Genomic DNA, 21,752 nt, shown 5'->3' with positions numbered 1-21,752 from the left:
GGTGCCGCCTCGTATAAGTAGCTCACACACTCCCCTATCCCTACAAACTACCTACCCACATCCCAACCCCCCACATTCAGCTCACACCGGGCCGGACTAAGAGTGTTATTCGACCCGTGCCGAGATTCAGCCTGGCTGGGGGCCCGGTATATAAAACTAGCCCAGTCGTTAACGGAGAGCTCAGGGACTTGGCAGCCCCCTGTTCTAAGTATGCCTTATCCGGGCAACGTGGATCTCTGCCCGGACGGACTCTGCAGCTCGTGGGAAAAGAATGGAAGAATTTAAAAACAAACAAAATGAGTCTGGCACTCCCCAAATGCCAACAGGGAGCAATCCCAAAAAGGGGAAGGCAGCGGCCCAAAGGCCTGGCCCGACCCGCAAATCAGCAGGGAAAACCTGCGCGGCGGAAGATGCTAGGGAGAGCCCAAAGGGGTCCCATCCCGGTGTCAGGGTGGGTGGTGAATTGGCTCCCAAAACCGATACCTTGGCAGAGTGGCTATGCAATCCTGCGGCTGCTCTGCCTGCTGGTAAAGTGTCGGGTGATGAGTCACCATCTACTAGTGTCCAAGCCAAATCTTTTACATATGCCGATAGAAGGAGTGCTGGCAATATACTCCGTCGGCAGAACGCAAGCCAGATGTCCAGCCCGACGAACAAATGGATAAAGAAGGTTGAGTGGGCCTCGAAGGTGCTGCCGATCTTTGGCAAGGAAGCACCGAAGAAGGAAGCACCCACTTCCACTGGTTTCTAGGTATCCGGGAGTCCGCGCTGCCTTTGTCCAGGACGCCAATCAGCGTCCTTTCTCTGGCAATCTGCGCGAATGATGTGTTAGGCAGCACTCTGGAGCGCTTCGGTGTCAGCCCCGGAGTCTCTTGCGAGCGCTGCAAAGACATTGGCTGGTACCAGGGCTGCATACAAATCGTAGCCTGTGAAGACGAGCGCTCCGTACAGCTGTACAAAGCAGCGGTAGCACAAGTCGGGGAAGTCTACCCAGGGGCGAAGCTCGTCGCTGTAGACTGGAGCGAAGTGCCCAGTAGACCAAGGGCGAGAGTCTGGGTGCCCGCCTCCATGAAGGAGCCGGAGCGCATCCTAAAAATGTTGCAATGTCCCCCACCTCCCAACAGCGGATTGGAAGGTGGTCAAAGTTGAGACGACACAGGGCCCCACAAACCAGGCGGTGGTCGTCCTCAACAATGAGTCAAAGCCAGTCGAGCAGGACGCTGCCTCGGAGATCGAAGCACCCGACGATCACACAGAGATAGACCCAGAGGGCTACTCCACCGATGGCACGCTGAGATGCGACTTCGAGGCGATGTGTTGCCACGAGAAAGTCGAGGACGATCCGGATGCCGACATTACAGTGGTGGAGAACACTAAGGATGTCCTTGAGGCTCCTTCAGATCTCCAATCTCCACCGCTGTAAGGCAGCATCCGCTGCTCTTATACTCCGCCTCGAAGAGAGCGGAGCAGACGTAGCCCTGACAAGGTTTGTGGACTAGGGTCGAAGGAGTACAAGATAATTGCAGCTCAACATGAAGGTAAAACCCGCCCCTGCATTCTCGCCAGAAAGCCAGAAACCTTAATATCTTTCTGCTCCATAATTATAGCGATAGCGACAACACGGCGGCAAGCCTAGAGCTGAAAGGGACACATCTAAGGCTGATGTCGTCCTACATTGCCCATGACAGCGACAGCGAGAGGTCGGACATAGACCTATTAATAGGTTGCGATGCCAACGCTCACCACACTCAATGGGGGAGCTCGAACACAAATGTAAGGGGTGAGTCACTTTTCAGCTTCATCCTTAACTCAAATCTATTTATTTGTAATCGGGGCAACAACCCTACTTTTATAATTAAAAATCGACAGGAGGTTATTGACATCACCCTAGTGTCTTCCAATTAGACATAGTCAAGAGTTGGCAAGTCCTTGATGACCACTCTTTCTCTGACCACAGATACATCGAGACCACACTATCCCTCGAGTGTCCGAAACCTAAGGACTATATTAATCCCAGGAAAGCCAACTGGGAAAAATATAGCTCAGCCCTGGAGGACTTACTCCCCTCCAAAGCACCATCATGCCCTGACACAAAAGACGACCTAGATCGCCTAGTGAACAGGTTCACAGAAGCATGCAACAAAGCCTTCGCTGCAGCATGCCCCTCTAGCAAACCTAGGGGGAAAACGAAACCCCCCTGGTGGTCAAAACAAATAGACATCCTACGTAAAAGCTGCAGGACCCTCTTCAACAGGGCCAAAAGCGCGAACGAGGAGAGCCACTGGGCAGACTACAAAATCAGTCTGTCACTATATAAAAAGGAAACAAGGAAAGCAAAAAGGGCCTCTTGGCAAAAATTTTGCTCGGAAATTTAGGAAACGTCAGAGGCCGCAAGGCTTCGCAAGATTCTCTCAAAAACTAACCCCTCGGTAGGGTATCTTAAAAGGAATGACGGCACGTGGACTAACTCCAGTGAGGAGTCCCTGCACATTCTACTAGACACACATTTTCCAGGGTGCACAACCATCGAGACGGCACATCTTCCAGGAGAGGGACCGGTAACCTCGATGGATCACATCCTCACAAAACGTAACATAAGCTGGGCAATAAACAGCTTCAACCCGTTCAAATCGCCAGGCCCAGACCAGGTAATCCCGGCCCAACTTCAGAAGGCCGGGGATACGGCCATCAACTGGCTACAAGGTATCTTCAGGAAGATACTGGCTGTACAATCCTAAGTACTGTGGCACTGTTTGCCACATATCGTTTTTTAGTCGCTTGTATTGCTCCCTTATAATGAGCTTTCAGGTGGCCATTGGCATACAGATATACTCCTTGTCTTGGAGAAGGGGGATTGTAGTGCCAGATTGTACTGGGTACAATCCCGCGAACATGGCTTAAGGCAAAGATAGTCTTCCCAAAGCTGGGAAAGACTCGCACTCAGCTGCAAAAGACTTTAGACCAATCAGCCTATCGTCCTTCCTCCTCAAAACCTTTGAGAGACTCGTCGGGCTGCAACTGAGGACAACTATACACCCTCAGTTGCTGTCAGGCTCACAGCATGCCTACCGGAAAGGAAAATCCACGGAAACGGCTCTTCATGAAGTGATCTCAGCGGTAGAGAAATCTCTGCATCACAAAGAGTACTCACTCATAGCCTTTCTCGATATTGAGGGAGCTTTCAACAACGTTGTACCGGGCGCCATTACAGAAGCCCTGACTGACCTGGGGGTGGACCGTCACTTGGTGATGCTCATTGATCAATTGCTCATATGCAGGACGGTGACATCATCGATGGGATCGCCCGCCCAGTCAAGGTATGTTAACAGAGGCACCCCGCAAGGTGGTGTCCTGTCTCCTCTTCTGTGGAACATAGCAGTCAACAAGATTCTATGTGACCTAGAAGGGGGGGGCTGCAAAGTCGTGGCCTATGCGGACGACGTTGCGATTATCTTCTCGGGGAAATACCCCCAAACACTGTGCGACTTAATGTCCACAAAGCTAGCGCAACTGTCCGATTGGACAGAATCGCGCGGTCTGGGAATAAATCCCTCAAAAACGGAACTCGTACTATTTACAAATAAATACAAAGTCCCGCCCCTCAACCCTCCAATACTACAAGGATGCAGGCTCTCCTTTAGCGACAGTGCCAGCTACTTAGGGTTGGTAATTGACAAGAAGCTTAGCTGGAACCTGAATGTCAAAGACAGAGTGAAGAAGGCAATGACTGCACTCTAAACATGCAAAAAAGCTATTGGGCTAAGATGGGGTATGATCCCAAGCATAGTCCAATGGCTATATCAAGCTATAGTTAGACCAATACTACTCTACGGAGTTACGGTGTGGTGGCCGGCCCTATCAAAAAGGGCGATCACCAAGAAACCTGCAAAGTCCAGCGGACTGCCGCCCTATGCATCAGCGGAGCTCTTCGCACCACCCCAAATGATGCGCTAAATGCCATCCTATGCCTACAGAGCCTTGACCTCGCAGGAAAGGAACGGGCAGAAGCAGCAGCAATACGTCTAAGAGACTCAGATCAATGGGTCACACAGTGCATAGGTCACTCAGCCATATTAAATAATAGCAGTACCGTCCCCTCAAAAACAGACTACCAAGTTCCAATCATCCCTCACAGAGACGAATGGCTCGAGGAACTCCCAGGCCCAGATGGGGCCATAAACATTTTCACAGATGGATCAAAGCTGGACGACAGAGTCGGAGGGGGAATCTACTCTGAACAGCTAAACATAAGGCATTCCTTCAGACTCCCAGATCATTGCAGAGTCTTTCAAGCGGAAGTCATAGCAATCAGGGAGGCTCTAGACTGCCTACAAGCGGCTTCCGTCACGGCAACCAAGCTAAACATTTATAGCGACAGCCAGGCTGCGATCAAATGGGCAGACTGCCGCAAATCTCTGCACGAGATGGCTCAGCAATTTGCTATTAGCCTGATTTGGGTCCCGGGCCACCGTGACATCGAGGGCAACTGTTAAGCGGACGAGCTGGCCAGATCTGGCACTACAATCCCCCTTCTCCAAGACAAGGAGTATATCTGTATGCCAATGGCCACCTGAAAGCTCATTATAAGGGAGCAATACAAGCGACTAAAAAACGATATGTGGCAAACAGTGCCACGATGTCGCTCAACTCGGCAAACATGGCCGACCATGGACATGAAGCGCACCTCCGAGCTCCTCAAGTTAAGCAGGAAAAGATGCAGCGTAGTCACACGTTCCCTCACGGGACACTGGCCAATAGGCACCCACTCTAACAGGCTGGGGGCCCCACATAACTAATTTTGTCGCAGCTGTAGAGACGTGGAAGAGGAGGAGACAGTGGAACATCTGTTCTGCTCCTGACCAGCTCTCAGCAGAAGAAGGCTACAGCACCTGGGCTCAGCCTTTCTACACGACATCTCAGAGATGTCCAAACTATGTCCCAGGAGGATAGCGAACTTTGTGAGAGTATCTGAATGGGATAATTGCTGACAGGAAGTCTCACAACGCAGGAAGGAAATGATCCTATGCGGTATCACAACGGGCCGAAACCGGCCTAAGTGTGACGGGTTCCGAGCGAGCCCGGCAGCCGCCTCAACCTAACCTAACCTAACCTAAAGTGCTAAGAATTATAATAAGGTGTCGAATTATCAAAGTAACACCCGATTGCGTAAGTTCACTCCAATTAGCCGAGGCACCGACACCACCCACCCCGAGTCCACGCAGCCGTTTCGTATACACGACGAGCGACGCCCATTCTAGCCACGATCCACCTCTCTACGATAGGCCGCCCCCCGACGCCGCCCTTAAGGTTCCATCTATTTCTACAAATTTTTTGTGGATTGACCCCTGGACGTGACTGAGCTTACCTCAGCCTGAAATAGGTTCATCACAAGTGGCGCCCGAGCAGGGACCCAAGGGAACGTCAGCGAGGGTTTGTGGAATAAAACCCCACGGCCACTAGAGCAAGAACATAAGAGAACAACCCAAAGAAAACCACGACCTCGCACAATACAAACGGCAAGAGTTGCGCAACGAGCAGACGAAAGCGCGACACTGCAACAGAGAAACGCAAGCAGTGCCGTCACCCCCGAGAAAAAATTCGAAGCGTCTGCCGCGGAGCTCGACACAGTGCCCTAGTGGAGGAAAACCGCAAGCACAGCGAAAACAGCCAACTCGAGTAACAATCGGAGCGATGGAATCCCATACAGAGGAACAGCCCAGTGTTTTACTCGGTATTACCCCGGAGAATTTGTCGCCAACCCAGGGGTGAGTACCGGCTGGATACACAAACGCCGCCGAGAGGAGCTGGAGTCCTTCGCGGAGGAATTCGTATTCAGCCTCGAGGGTAACGTGGAAGATTTGCGGAGAAATTTCGCCGAACTAGTCGCCGGGCCCCTTGAACACGATGCCTGGGTCAGGTTGGCAGAGCTCGAGCGGCAGTACGCCAGATCTCCAGGACGAGCCAGATCGCCCCAGCCCGACACCTCAGCACTAACGGAGAAGCGGAAGACGGACCCCAAACTCAGCCTACAAGTTCCGGGAGTCATGGAGGGCAAAGCCAGCACCTCACCGTCATCGATATGCGTCGAAGATCTACCGAAGTCCCCGCCCCGGAGCCAAGGCCTTCGCCCATGAAAAGAATCTTTCCAACAGCAGGAGGAAATGGCCCCACAGACGGTCATTACTACAGTCACGCCGCACAGATGTCAGAACGGATCCAAAAGTGGGGAATCCAGTTCGACGGGCAGGACAACCCACTGTCGTTCGTCGAACTACTGGAAGAGCGTGCCGCGAGCCATGGCGGAGCTCCTCACCGAGCCAACCGTTGGTTCCGCACCAGCCGACTCCAGAGCGCCTCATGGACCGATTTCCGCCAGGAATTCCTAGCCTTTTTCCTGCCTCCCCGGTACTTCGAGCAATTGGAAGACCAGATCAGGGACCGCAAACAAGCGGTGGGCGAACCGTTCAAGGATTTCGTCATCGAGCTCCGGTTACTCATGCACCACGTCGGGTACGACGACGCCAAGGAGCTTAGCCGGATCTATGACAACGCCCTCCCGGCGTACCAGCTGTACGTGCGAAGGCACGAACTGAGAAACCTGACGCAATTAACAATGTTGGCCACAGAGTTCGAGAGCATCCAGGAACGAAACGTACCGGCGACCCTCATCCCACCTCGACAACCACCCAGGTACACGCGGCCAACGGCACAACAAGTGCAAAACGAAAGCGGGACGAATCGGGCCCAATTCCGAAAACCTCACTGGAACACCTCGGAACCCGCAAGGAAGCCGCACCAGGCCGGGACCCGTCGGGAAACGACTCGCGTCCCCAGCTGACACGGTAACAGCCGGGCACGACGCTTCCTCAGACAACCAACTAAGAAACCCGCTACAAGTACACGACGGCCGGATAATGGCGAGAGTGATCATCGGAGGACGGCGCGCGGAAGCCACGGTCGACACCGGGGCGTCCCGAAGCTTCATCAACGCCGACCTCGCCCGCAAACTCGGCCGCGACAACGACCTGCGAGCCGCATGCGTCCCGATACGCCTAGCCGACGGCTCAGCTCGCGAGATAACTAAGATCTTGCTGGCGCGCGTCAAACTAGACGAACAAGAGGTACAGATGCCACTCCTGGTACTACCCAACATGGTAGAGCAGGCCATCATAGGGATGGTTTTCCTGTGCGCCATTGAAACCACAATACAAGGTGGCACCACGCACCTCCGACCGCCACCCTGGCCCACGATCGCGTCGACACCGCTCTCGACGCGAAAACGACCCCTACGACACCGACCGACCCGCTACTCCCGCGTCCTCTCAGGCAGGAACCGGGAAAGGCGATCACTGCCACACGAGGCACCCATCGGAACCCCGACGCCCCTGGAGCCGACGCACCATCGATCGTCCCCGACATCATGGAACGCCTCCCGGGCAACGCCTCGTACGGCGCCGGCATGCGGCCCCGCACCACGCCTGGAGCCATGTCGGTAACCTTCATCGCCCAAACTAACCGTTGGTCAAACGCTACGATCGCCGTCGAGACCCGCACGTTCGTACATCACGCTCAGTACAACGTCGCGCAAGCACCCCCCAGAACACACACGAGCCCCCAACTCATGATCGAGGCACCCGCCGTCGTCGCCAGCATAAGTGAATACACCCACGAAATCGAACCACCAAGCGCATTCGACACAACGATCCTCCTCGAGAACCCCGACCACACTTGCGACCCAGGAATCGACGACCCACCCCAGGACAATTCGGAACGAATCTCCGACCCATGGCCTCCCGACATCGCGCCGAAAATACGGGAATTTCTAGACGAGGAACTGCCAACACTCGCAGGCATCCGAGGGACGACGGATCTAACGGAACACACCATCGTCATGAGGGACAACCGACCCATAAAACAGCGGTACTACCCGAAAAACCCAGCCATGCGGCGGATCATCGATGAACCGGTCGACCAACTGATAGCTGAGGACCTAATCGAACCATCCCGGAGCCCCCACAGCGCGCCAATCGTCCTGGTCCGCAAAAAGGACGGAAGATGGCGCATGTGTGTAAATTATCGGCAGCTAAACGAGCGGTCTATCCCGGACGCGTACCCGCTACCCAGGATCAACTACTTACTAGAGCGACTCCGAAAGGCCTACTTCATCACGAACCTAGACCTGAAAAGCGGGTATTGGCAGTTACCAATGACCCTCGACGTCGTTATCGGCGCTGACATGGAACCGTTCGCGTTCGCATATCTCGACGACATCGTCATCGTCGGGAAAAGCTTCACGGAACACCTGAACATTGTGAAAGAAGTTTTCGCACGACTGCGAAGGCAAACCTATGGGTCAACACGGACAAGTGTGCCTTCTTCCAACGCCGGATAAAACATCTGGGCCACATGATCAGCGAAGAAGGTATCCACACGGACCCCGACAAAATCGCGGCCGTAAAGGATCTGAAACCCCCGACCAACCTGAAGGAGCTACGACAATGCGTAGGCATGGCCGGGTGGTACCGCAGATTTGTCCCAAACTTTGCCAACGTAGTCCAACCAATGTCACTGCTGCTGAAGAAAGGGAAAGCATGGACATGGGGCCAAGAACATCAAGACGCCTTCGACGAGCTGAAAGCACTGCTCGCCACCGCACCGGTACTCGCCTGCCCAGACTTTAACGTCAAATTTTCCCTGCAGACGGACGTGAGCAACCTTGGAGTGGGCGCGGTCCTCACCCAAGAGATCGAAGGGAAAGAGCGGGTCATCGCATACGTCAGTCAACGCCTCAACAAGGCAGAAGAAAACTACTCGGCCACCGACAAGGAATGCCTCGCCGTCATCTGGGCAATCCGAAAACTGCGATGTTGTCTCGAAGGCTACCGATTCGATGTCATAACCGATCATCTCGCACTAAAGTGGCTAAATACCCTCGAGAGCCCTTACGGTAGAGTAGTAAGATGGGCGCTCGAACTACAGCAATACCAATCCGACGTGCACTATCGAGCCGGCAACCAGAACGTAGTCGCGGACGCACTGTCGAGACGACCACTGGAAACCCTCTCCCGCATCGAGGGGGAAGACGACACAGCATGCACCTGGCTTAAACAAAGGATCCAACAAGTCCAAGACGAACCCCAGAAGTACCCGGACTACACGCACGAAAATGGGCAGATATACCGCTATCTAGGACACGGAGCCGACGACGACAACCACACCGTCCTTGGTATGATGGCGTTCTGGCTTTCGTATTTGGGCGGTCGTTATTTGGGTGGGTTTGTTCGCGGTCCCGCGTTGTTTCGTACGCTACGATCAATTGGGTCAGTTCTCGCAACGTCTCGAACAAATGTCTACGGGTGAACAGTTGGTATTCCGGCCGAAGGTTCTCGTAGATCCTGTCCAGCTCCCTGTCTGGAGTATACTGAGCTCGTTGCATCATGAGTCGGAGGTCGATCAAGTAGTCCTGAAAGGCTTCTCGGGGTCGTTGGTGACGGGCGCGGAGCGTATCTTCCAAGCGCTGAAAGTATCGCGGGGGTAGGAAAAACTCCAAGAACTCCTTCCGGAACTCGGTCCATGGCTTGCCTTGCATCTGGAACGTCCTAAACCATCCTTCTGCCTTGCCAGCTAGTAGCTCGGAGATGGCTCGCGGCAGTTGTGCTGGGCTTCCGCCATATGAGTCGACCCTTTCTTCCAACCGTTCGATGAAAGCCAGCGCATCCGAGTGTCCGTCGAACTTCAGACCCCAATTGCGCAGTTTATCAGCCAGGGCGGCGAAGGAAATTTCTTCCCTTCCGGGTCGCGAAGTTCCGGCTTCCTCGGGGAAGCGGTGCTGGTGGTGATTGTCACCATGTCGCCGGTCAGTCGTGGTTTCAAGCCGGCCAGAGTCGCCGTGAGCTGCGCGCGGGAACTCGGGAATTATGATAGATAGAGGCTGCTCCGCACAGATCCCTTCCTTCCGCTCTCGCTGACTCGGTCCCAGCGACGGGGACGTGTTCCTCGGACTTCTCGGACTGGGCGCGCTGTCGAAGACCAGTCCGAGCTCTTTGATCCGTTTTTCGATCCCAGTCGGATGCTCACCGCGCGAGATAAAGGCCGAGATCCGGCTGCGCAGTTCGTCCACTGTCCCGGTTTCCCCGAGGCCGAATTCGGCGGCGATGGCCTGCAATTCGTCCTTGCGCCGATACGAAATCCACTGTACCCCCATGTCGAAGCACGGTGGTCGAACGGGCACTTCGAGGTCTTTCGCGTTTCCGATGGTAGTATCACGTATTGACCCTCCGGTAGAATCTTTTCTTAGGTAACGCACTGAATACCGGAGTCCTTGGGGCTAGTCACGGAAGCATGGCGTATGCACGGTTTCAGTTGTCCAGTGGAGGCGTCCTTGGCGTCCTTGCTGCTTGGGGTCCTGGTCGATAGTCCTTGCTATCGTTGTCCTTGGAATCGTCCTGACTGTTGATCCTGGCTAGGCCGGTCGATAGTCCTTGTTGTCGTCGTCCTGGGGATTGTCCTTGTGGTCCTGGTCGTGCTGGGTTCGTTGATTTAAGCGTTGGATCTCGTCCCGTGTTGATGGCTGAACGCTGACTGATCACTTCGAAGGCCGGGCGTTGACTATCGGCTATTGTTTTGTAGGCCGGGCATTAAATGATCGCGCTGAAGACCGGGCGTTGACTGACTGCTCTGAAGACCGGGCGTTGACTGCTCGCGCTGAGGGTCGGGCATCGACTATCCTCGCTGAGGGCCGGGCGTTGACTATTCTCGCTGAGGGCCGGGCGTTGACTATTTGCTATCGTTTTGAGGGCCGCACATGGACTGATCACGTTAAAGACCGGGCATTGAATGACTGCTCGCGCTGAGGGCCGGGCATTGACTATTCTCGCTGAGGGCCGGGCGTTGACTCTTCTCGCTGAGGGCCGGGCGTTGACTATCGGCTATTGTTTTGTAGGCCGGGCATTGAATGATCGCGCTGAAGACCGGGCGTTGACTATTCTCGCTGAGGGCCGGGCGTTGACTATCCTCGCTGAGGGTCGGGCGTTGACTATCCTCGCTGAGGCCGGGCGTTGACTATCGGCTATTGTTTTGTAGGCCGGGCATTGAATGATCGCGCTGAAGACCGGGCATCGAATGACTGCTCTGAAGACCGGGCGTTGACTATTCTCGCTGAGGGCCTGAGTACAAAAAATTTAGCCGGGCTGGTTGGTCTTCGGGAGGATTCCGACCTCTACCGCTCACGACTCGCTGCTCGCCGCGTACGTGTCGCTCTCTCTCTAGCGATGTCTGCCCAGCTTCGGCTCGGGTCTCTTTCTCTGCCGCCTCGCCGCGGCGCTCTCCTCCTCATGTGGGCGCAGCGGCCACGTGCTGACGCTATTGCTTGGGAGGTTAGGGAAGCCAGCCTCGGCTGTACGTGAATAATGGGCGACCTCACGTGCGGTTTTTTTACAGAGATATACAGCTATTCTGGTCCTAATGATTCCGACTGGCCGTGCTTGCGCATGGTACAGTCCCGATTCCCCTTGCTACTCGTTCTTCTGATCGACTGTTCCACTTAGCGCCCCAAAACATAACGGAATCCCGGAGTCCCTGCTCGGGCGCCATCTGTAAGGAAGCAATCCTGGGCTGGGGTACATATCTCAGTCTTCTCCAGGGTCGAAATTACAGCAATATTTATAATTTGCCGGGACTCCGTATTTCGGACCGACGATGGGGGACGGGGCCGCAGTCCCGCGGACGGGAGCGATCGTAGCGTGGGACGGGGCAGTTGGTTTCACCGAGAACACTCCGGTTATCGCCGAACAGCGCCTTCAGGGCCCCACCGAACTCAGAATCAGTACGGAGGTCTTTACTATGCGATAATACCGACAGGTGTCGCCGAGAGTACCTAGGCTATCGCCGGACGGTACTTACGGGACCCTGTCGGCCTAAGAATTACTACGACGCGGAATGGGGACTTTGCTATGCGGAAATACCGGCAAGTATCGCCGAGAGTACCTAGGCTATCGCCGGACGGTACTCACGGGACCCTGTCGGCCTAAGAATTACTACGACGCGGAGAGGGGAACTTTGCTATGCGGGAATACCGACAAGTATCGCCGAGAGTACCTAGGCTATCGCCGGACGGTCCTTACGAGACCCTGTCGGCCTAAGAATTACTACGACGCGGAAAGGGGAACTTTGCTATGCAGAAATACCGACAAGTATCGCCGAGAGTACCTAGGCTATCGCCGGACGGTACTTACGGGACCCTGTCGGCCTAAGAATTACTACGACGCGGAATGGGGACTTTGCTATGCGGAAATACCGGCAAGTATCGCCGAGAGTACCTAGGCTATCGCCGGACGGTACTCACGGGACCCTGTCGGCCTAAGAATTACTACGACGCGGAGAGGGGAACTTTGCTATGCGGGAATACCGACAAGTATCGCCGAGAGTACCTAGGCTATCGCCGGACGGTACTTACGGGACCCTGTCGGCCTAAGAATTACTACGACGCGGAAAGGGGAACTTTGCTATGCGGAAATACCGACAAGTATCGCCGAGAGTACCTAGGCTATCGCCGGACGGCACTTGCGGGACACTGTCGAACTAAGAATTACTACGGGGGTCAGGGATATCGACAGGCATCGCCGAGAGTGCCTAGGCAATCGCCTGATAGCACTTACGGGACACCGCCGAACAAAAATTACTACGGGGGTCGGGGATATCGACAGGCATCGCCGAGAATGCCTAGGCAATCGCCGGATAGCACTTACGGGACGCTGGCGAACTAAGAATTACTACGAGGGTCGGGGATACCGGCAAGCATCGCCAAGAGTGCCTAGGCAATCGCCGGATAGCACTTACGGGACACCGCCGAACTAAGAACTACTACGAGTACGAGAATACCGACGCGTATCGCCGAGAGGGTTTAGGCAATCGCCGGACAGCCCCTTCGGGACCCAGGGAACTACGGGGATCAGGCGAGACACCAACAGGAGTCACCGGGGGCGCTTAGACGATCGTCGGATAGCGGCCTCGGGACCCTGCGGGGTCACAAACTACGGGATGGGATCATGCGGAGGGAACGCCGACAGGTATCACCGGGAACCCCTAGGCAATCGCCGGACAGCGGCCTCAGGATCCGGTCGGGCTACGAACTACTGGATGGAATCACACAGGCTCGGGCAAGAGACGGGAGGAAGGGCAGGGGAGATAAAGCCTCGGGCCTCCAGGGTCCAGTGTATAGATTGTTGGTGGTCGTGCTATGTTTCTGTTATATTACATTTCACTTTATTCTTTCTGGGTTCCCTACCTATCGCACCGCTCAGCAGCCCGTATGCACGTCCAGGGACTCGCTTACCCCTGAACTCCCACGCTTGTATTCGTCGAAAGCCTCCTCTTCCCCGTGGGTACGGCGTAGATGCAGGATCTCCTCTGTGTCACTGTGGGTCCACACGGACCCCGACAAAATCGCGGCCGTAAAGGATCTGAAACCCCCGACCAACCTGAAGGAGCTACGACAATGCGTAGGCATGGCCGGGTGGTACCGCAGATTTGTCCCAAACTTTGCCACCGTAGTCCAACCAATGTCACTGCTGCTGAAGAAAGGGAAAGCATGGACATGGGGCCAAGAACATCAAGACGCCTTCGACGAGCTGAAAGCACTGCTCGCCACCGCACCGGTACTCGCCTGCCCAGACTTTAACGTCAAATTTTCCCTGCAGACGGACGCGAGCAACCTTGGAGTGGGCGCGGTCCTCACCCAAGAGATCGAAGGGAAAGAGCGGGTCATCGCATACGTCAGTCAACGCCTCAACAAGGCAGAAGAAAACTACTCGGCCACCGACAAGGAATGCCTCGCCGTCATCTGGGCAATCCGAAAACTGCGATGTTGTCTCGAAGGCTACCGATTCGATGTCATAACCGATCATCTCGCACTAAAGTGGCTAAATACCCTCGAGAGCCCTTACGGTAGAGTAGTAAGATGGGCGCTCGAACTACAGCAATACCAATACGACGTGCACTATCGAGCCGGCAACCAGAACGTAGTCGCGGACGCACTGTCGAGACGACCACTGGAAAGCCTCTCCCGCATCGAGGGGGAAGACGACACAGCATGCACCTGGCTTAAACAAAGGATCCAACAAGTCCAAGACGAACCCCAGAGGTGCCCGGACTACACGCACGAAAATGGGCAGCTATACCGCTATCTAGGACACGGAGCCGACGACGACAACCACACCGTCCTTGGTATGATGGCGTTCTGGCTTTCGTATTTGGGCGGTCGTTATCTGGGTGGGTTTGTTCGCGGTCCCGCGTTGTTTCGTACGCTACGATCAATTGGGTCAGTTCTCGCAACGTCTCGAACAAATGTCTACGGGTGAACAGTTGGTATTCCGGCCGAAGGTTCTCGTAGATCCTGTCCAGCTCCCTGTCTGGAGTATACTGAGCTCGTTGCATCATGAGTCGGAGGTCGATCAAGTAGTCCTGAAAGGCTTCTCGGGGTCGTTGGTGACGGGAGCGGATCGTATCTTCCAAGCGCTGAAAGTATCGCGGGGGTAGGAAAAACTCCAAGAACTCCTTCCGGAACTCGGTCCATGGCTTGCCTTGCATCTGGAACGTCCTAAACCATCCTTCTGCCTTGCCAGCTAGTAGCTCGGAGATGGCTCGCGGCAGTTGTGCTGGGCTTCCGCCATATGAGTCGACCCTTTCTTCCAACCGTTCGATGAAAGCCAGCGCATCCGAGTGTCCGTCGAACTTCAGACCCCAATTGCGCAGTTTATCGGCCAGGGCGGCGAAGGAAATTTCTTCCCTTCCGGGTCGCGAAGTTCCGGCTTCCTCGGGGAAGCGGTGCTGGTGGTGATTGTCACCATGTCGCCGGTCAGTCGTGGTTTCAAGCCGGCCAGAGTCGCCGTGAGCTGCGCGCGGGAACTCGGGAATTATGATAGATAGAGGCTGCTCCGCACAGATCCCTTCCTTCTGCTCTCGCTGACTCGGTCCCGGCGACGGGGACGTGTTCCTCGGGCTTCTCGGGCTGGGCGCGCTGTCGAAGACCATTCCGAGCTCTTTGATCCGTTTTTCGATCCCAGTCGGATGCTCACCGCGCGAGATAAAGGCCGAGATCCGGCTGCGCAGTTCGTCCACTGTCCCGGTTTCACCGAGGCCGAATTCGGCGGCGATGGCCTGCAATTCGTCCTTGCGCCGATGCGAAATCCACTGTACCCCCAAGTCGAAGCACGGTGGTCGAACGGGCACTTCGAGGTCTTTCGCGTTTCCGATGGTAGTATCACGTATTGACCCTCCGGTAGAATCTTTTCTTAGGTAACGCACTGAATACTGGAGTCCTTGGGGCTAGTCACGGAAGCACGGCGTATGCACGGTTTCAGTTGTCCAGTGGAGGCGTCCTTGGCGTCCTTGCTGCTTGGGGTCCTGGTCGATAGTCCTTGCTATCGTTGTCCTTGGAATTGTCCTGACTGTTGATCCTGGCTAGGCCGGTCGATAGTCCTTGTTGTCGTCGTCCTGGGGATTGTCCTTGTGGTCCTGGTCGTGCTGGGCTCGTTGACTTAAGCGTTGGATGTCGTCCCGTGTTGATGGCTGAACGCTGACTGATCACTTCGAAGGCCGGGCGTTGACTATCGGCTATTGTTTTGTAGGCCGGGCATTAAATGATCGCGCTGAAGACCGGGCGTTGACTGACTGCTCTGAAGACCGGGCGTTGACTGCTCGCGCTGAGGGTCGGGCATTGACTATCCTCGCTGAGGGCCGGGCGTTGACTATTTGCTATCGTTTTGAGGGCCGCACATGGACTGATCACGTTAAAGACCGGGCATTGAATGACTGCTCGCGCTGAGGGCCGGGCATTGACTATTCTCGCTGAGGGCCGGGCGTTGACTCTTCTCGCTGAGGGCCGGGCGTTGACTATCGGCTATTGTTTTGTAGGCCGGGCATTGAATGATCGCGCTGAAGACCGGGCGTTGACTATTCTCGCTGAGGGCCGGGCGTTGACTATCCTCGCTGAGGGCCGGGCGTTGACTATCCTCGCTGAGGCCGGGCGTTGACTATCGGCTATTGTTTTGTAGGCCGGGCATTGAATGATCGCGCTGAAGACCGGGCATCGAATGACTGCTCTGAAGACCGGGCGTTGACTATTCTCGCTGAGGGCCTGAGTACGAAATATATAGCCGGGCTGGTTGGTCTTCGGGAGGATTCCGACCTCTACCGCTCACGACTCGCTGCTCGCCGCGTACGTGTCGCTCTCTCTCTAGCGATGTCTGCCCAGCTTCGGCTCGGTTCTCTTTCTCTGCCGCCTCGCCGCGGCGCTCTCCTCCTCATGTGGGCGCAGCGGCCACGTGCTGACGCTATTGCTTGGGAGGTTAGGGAAGCCAGCCTCGGCTGTACGTGAATAATGGGCGACCTCACGTGCGGTTTTTTTACAGAGATATACAGCTATTCTTGTCCTAATGATTCCGACTGGCCGTGCTTGCGCATGGTACAGTCCCGATTCCCCCTGCTACTCGTTCTTCTGATCGACTGTTCCACTTAGCGCCCCAAAACATAACGGAATCCCGGAGTCCCTGCTCGGGCGCCATCTGTAAGGAAGCAATCCTGGGCTGGGGTACATATCTCAGTCTACTCCAGGGTCGAAATTACAGCAATATTTATAATTTGCCTGGACTCCGTATTTCGGTCTGACGATGGGGGACGGGGCCGCAGTCCCGCGGACGGGAGCGATCGTAGCGTGGGACGGGGCAGTTGGTTTCACCGAGAACACTCCGGTTATCGCCGAACAGCGCCTTCAGGGCCCCACCGAACTCAGAATCAGTACGGAGGTCTTTACTATGCGATAATACCGACAGGTGTCGCCGAGAGTACCTAGGCTATCGCCGGACGGTACTTACGGGACCCTGTCGGCCTAAGAATTACTACGACGCAGAATGGGGACTTTGCTATGCGGAAATACCGGCAAGTATCGCCGAGAGTACCTAGGCTATCGCCGGACGGTACTCACGGGACCCTGTCGGCCTAAGAATTACTACGACGCGGAGAGGGGAACTTTGCTATGCGGGAATACCGACAAGTATCGCCGAGAGTACCTAGGCTATCGCCGGACGGTACTTACGAGACCCTGTCGGCCTAAGAATTACTACGACGCGGAAAGGGGAACTTTGCTATGCAGAAATACCGACAAGTATCGCCGAGAGTACCTAGGCTATCGCCGGACGGCACTTACGGGACCCTGTCGGCCTAAGAATTACTACGACGCGGAATGGGGACTTTGCTATGCGGAAATACCGGCAAGTATCGCCGAGAGTACCTAGGCTATCGCCGGACGGTACTCACGGGACCCTGTCGGCCTAAGAATTACTACGACGCGGAGAGGGGAACTTTGCTATGCGGGAATACCGACAAGTATCGCCGAGAGTACCTAGGCTATCGGCGGACGGTACTTACGGGACCCTGTCGGCCTAAGAATTACTACGACGCGGAAAGGGGAACTTTGCTATGCGGAAATACCGACAAGTATCGCCGAGAGTACCTAGGCTATCGCCGGACGGCACTTGCGGGACACTGTCGAACTAAGAATTACTACGGGGGTCAGGGATATCGACAGGCATCGCCGAGAGTGCCTAGGCAATCGGCTGATAGCACTTACGGGACACCGCCGAACTAAGAATTACTACGGGGGTCGGGGATATCGACAGGCATCGCCGAGAATGCCTAGGCAATCGCCGGATAGCACTTACGGGACGCTGTCGAACTAAGAATTACTACGAGGGTCGGGGATACCGGCAAGCATCGCCGAGAGTGCCTAGGCAATCGCCGGATAGCACTTACGGGACGCTGTCGAACTAAGAATTACTACGAGGGTCGGGGATACCGGCAAGCATCGCCGAGAGTGCTTAGGCAATCGCCGTATAGCCCCTTCGGGACCCAGGGAATTACGGGGATCAGGCGAGACACCAACAGGAGTCACCGGGGGCGCTTAGACGATCGTCGGATAGCGGCCTCGGGACCCTGCGGGGTCACAAACTACGGGATGGGATCATGCGGAGGGAACGCCGACAGGTATCACCGGGAACGCCTAGGCAATCGCCGGACAGCGGCCTCAAGATCCGGTCGGGCTACGAACTACTGGATGGGATCACACAGGCTCGGGCAAGAGACGGGAGGAAGGGCAGGGGAGATGAAGCCTCGGGCCTCCAGGGTCCAGTGTATAGATTGTTGGTGGTCGTGCTATGTTTCTGTTGTATTACATTTCACTTTATTCTTTCTGGGTTCCCTACCTATCGCACCGCTCAGCAGCCCGTATGCACGTCCAGAGACTCACTTACCCCTGAACTCCCACGCTTGTATTCGTTGAAAGCCTCCTCTTCCCCGTGGGTACGGCGTAGATGCAGGATCTCCTCTGTGTCACTGATCGCGTTGGCGTGGATCTGGTTCGCCACGTGTCTTACTTTTCGTACGCCACTCGAATTTTATCCGCAAACACGTCCGACTCCTACGACTGCTTCCAAACGACTTTTTTTTTCTCCTTCCCATTTCCCAGCTCAGAGCCGGCGTTCTGCTGGCTCTCCGATCTAGCGTCAGCGTGGGCGGCTAGCGTCGTCATCTGCCGCGGCGGCAGAGGGCCGGCGCCGTCGTTTCCCCTCTCTTTCGGCGTCTGTAGCTGCGCCGGTGACTTTCGCCTCTCTTTTCCGCTGCTGGCGCGTCGTTACTGGATTTGATTGCTGTTCTCAGCGGTCCTCTTCTGCCGTTGCTGCGTTTATGCTGTTATCTTATCTTTTCAGCGATTCTCCTCTGCCGTTGCTGCGTCGATGCCGGCGGCTCGCTGTTCTCGGCGTTTCTTTTCTGCCGCTGCCGCGTCGATGCCGGCGGCTCGCTGGATCCCGGTGTTTTCCTCGTCTCTCTTTGGCCGCTGCTGCGTCGTTTTTGTTGGGTTTGGTTCTCGGCGTATTCCTCGTCTCTCTTTGGCCGCTGCTGCGTCGTTGTTGTTGGGTTTGGTTCTCGGCGTATTCCTCGTCTCTCTTTGGCCGCTGCTGCGTCGTTGTTTTCAGGTTTCTGCTTTCTCGGTGTATTCACGCCGTTGCTGCGTCGATGCGGTTGGTTTTCGGTCCTCGGTGTATTCCTCTCCCTCTTTGGCTGCTGCTGCGTCGTTGTCGTTGGGTTTCTGCTTTCTCGGTGTATTCACGCCGTTGCTGCGTCGATGCCGTTGGTTTTCGGTCCTCGGTATATCTCTCTCTCGTTTTGGCTGCTGCTGACTCGTTGTTGTTGGGTTTTGGTTCTGAAAAGGCAGTGGCGTCCGCCGTGATCGTGACTTTCCCCCCTTTAAGGAAGATAATAAGCTACGTGGGGCTTAGAGACCCCTCGGGCCGTATAATATATACAATTAATGTCATGTAGTCTTCGTGGCCTTCCCCCTCCCCACCCTTAACCTAAAACTGAAAAGTCAATAAAGAAAAGTCAAAAATCTTAATTCTAATAACGTAATCTCGGGTCCCTCCAATGGGAAAATGACGGCGAACTGATGGGCGGAAAAAATGTGGGTGGAGCGTACGCTCCCTCACACAATATACAGGGTGCGTTAATATTAAAGTACAGAAATATAAAATATAAAAATATAAAATATATGCGCACATGCAGCGCAGTGTGAATACTTCTTAATACGTGTCATGCAGCTGGTCTTTTGAGTTTCCCGATCTCTAGCCAATAGTGGAATTTGATTTAAGGTTTAAACTTGTAAGCCACAAATGCGTCTAAGGTCCGAAAAAGGGGGCCGGGGTTGGGATGGTTAAGGAGGACTGCTTGCGGCAACACTTGTCTTTTCACAACAATTATCTGGTTCGATTTGGAATAATTCGCATTAGCATTCATTCGCTCTAATTCTTCAACTGAAAGACGAGTATCAAGATGATGGCCAGCAAAACGGCGCTTAGTATTCCCACCATTATCAGCTTCTTCTTACGAACTTTGTTCCTTTAAGAACTCGCCTTGTGGAGATTCTCCGTTCCCTGTGAGACGAAAATGCTGGTTTGCTCCACCTGCGACTCGATGGAGTCCACCGTCAGGCCCTGTTCGTAGCCCAAGCCCAAGCCCAAGGCACCCACAATATTGTTCTGCAACTCCCGGATGACCTGCTCCTGCTCCTTCAGCGCCTGCAGGTCGGCTTGCTCCTGAATTTGTGTCTGCTGCTGTTGTTGATTGGATTTTCGATTGAAGAAGTTATCCTCGAAAAAGGAACCGTTATCCTGGCTGGCGCTGCTGTTGGAGCTGCCAGTGCCAGTGCGCGAGGAGCCGGGCGGACGGGCAATGTTGTAGTTGTCTTCTCTCGCCTGCCGCAAGGCACTCCGCCGTTTTCCGTTGAACGGCCTGGAAGGAGGTCAGTGCCGCTGTAAACTCGTCCACCAGCCGATCGCGCTGGATTTTCAGGTGCAGCTCCTTACACTTGTCCACCTCATTGATTTGATTGTTGGTATCGTTTACCAGTTGGTTGGTGTAGGTCATAAGTTGGTGCAGCTGTTTCTTTAACTCCGGTGAATCCTGTGGTGTGTTCAGCTGACTAACCATGCGCTGCATAGTTAATACATTTTGTTGGACTTTAAGAATGCTGTTGGCGATTATCTGCGCCAGACGCTGAAAGTTGATCTCGCTGAGGCCCCCTCCGCCGCCGCCAAGGCCACCACCATTCTCCATATGCTGCAAGTCCATGCTTTCGTACGCCGACACCTAGCTGACTTTCAGCTGTAACGAACCTACAAGGGTTCGATACAATCCGTCCCCCGACTTATAATGAGCACCACACCCCGCAACCAACGCCCCCTCTCCACACGCAGCCACCGATCAACACGCGCCAGCTCCATAACGCTGACCAAAGCATCAGATCACGCGGACTTTCCCCACTCCAGGCCAAGCCATCAGCCAAGTGCGGTCTTCCGGGTTCATCGACTGCGGAAAGATGACGCCGCAAAAATCTGCGACGATCACCAAGAACGTCAAAGTGCACCCCGACGCAAAAGTGCATTTTCAAACCCGCAGACCCAGCAATACGGGCCTATAAAAAGACGACGACGAGAACCAAGGGGAGCTTGCGCAGAGACCTGGTTCGGAGTACAGACGTTGTACCCGGAACCCACAAGAAAACACCGGCGACCAATAAAACTAAGTTCATTTAAAGTGCTAAGAATTATAATAAAGTGTCAAATTATCAAAGTAACACCCGATTGCGTAAGTTCACTCCAATTAGCCGAGGCACCGACACCACCCCACCCCGAGTCCACGCAGCCGTTTCGTATACACGACGAGCGACGCCCATTCTAGCCCCGATCCACCTCTCTACGATAGGCCGCCCCCCGACGCCGCCCTTAAGGTTCCATCTATTTCTACAAATTTTTTGTGGATTGACCCCTGGAGGTGACTGAGCTTACCTCAGCCTGAAATAGGTCCATCACACAGCTTTTACGTGGCACACAAGAAGCAAGTCTTTTATTTGGTTTTCTCCGATTGTTCTGCTAGATGACTTTCGCTACGAATCTTTTATTTTAGCGCATCATTGACCAACAGATTTTACTGTTACAGCACACTCTATGATCTGTTTTTTAATGGCTAATAAAAATAAAAATAAAACTATGCAAATATGCTATTTTTTGGTGCAATTTGATCGAAACGTTGAGGGAAATCTGCAGAAAAAGAGAATGTTTCTTGGAATGGTGCAACATGCGCACGAATATCAAAAGTCAGGACCTTTCAAAAAGCAAATCGCCAAGGAGAAGCGAATGAGGAAA

General features: G+C 54.6%; 1 pseudogene; it reads right to left on the bottom strand.

Moving 5' to 3' along the window:
- Nucleotides 1-19,847: 19,847 nt before the first annotated feature.
- Nucleotides 19,848-20,679, bottom strand: LOC117190727 (annotated as a pseudogene).
- Between the last annotated feature and the right edge of the window lie 1,073 nt (nt 20,680-21,752).

The sequence above is a fragment of the Drosophila miranda genome (genome assembly GCF_003369915.1).
Source record: "Drosophila miranda strain MSH22 chromosome Y unlocalized genomic scaffold, D.miranda_PacBio2.1 Contig_Y1_pilon, whole genome shotgun sequence".
Taxonomy (NCBI): Eukaryota; Metazoa; Arthropoda; class Insecta; order Diptera; family Drosophilidae; genus Drosophila; species Drosophila miranda.
Note: the sequence above shows the minus strand (reverse complement) of the source record. Positions and strands in the feature narration are given on the sequence as shown.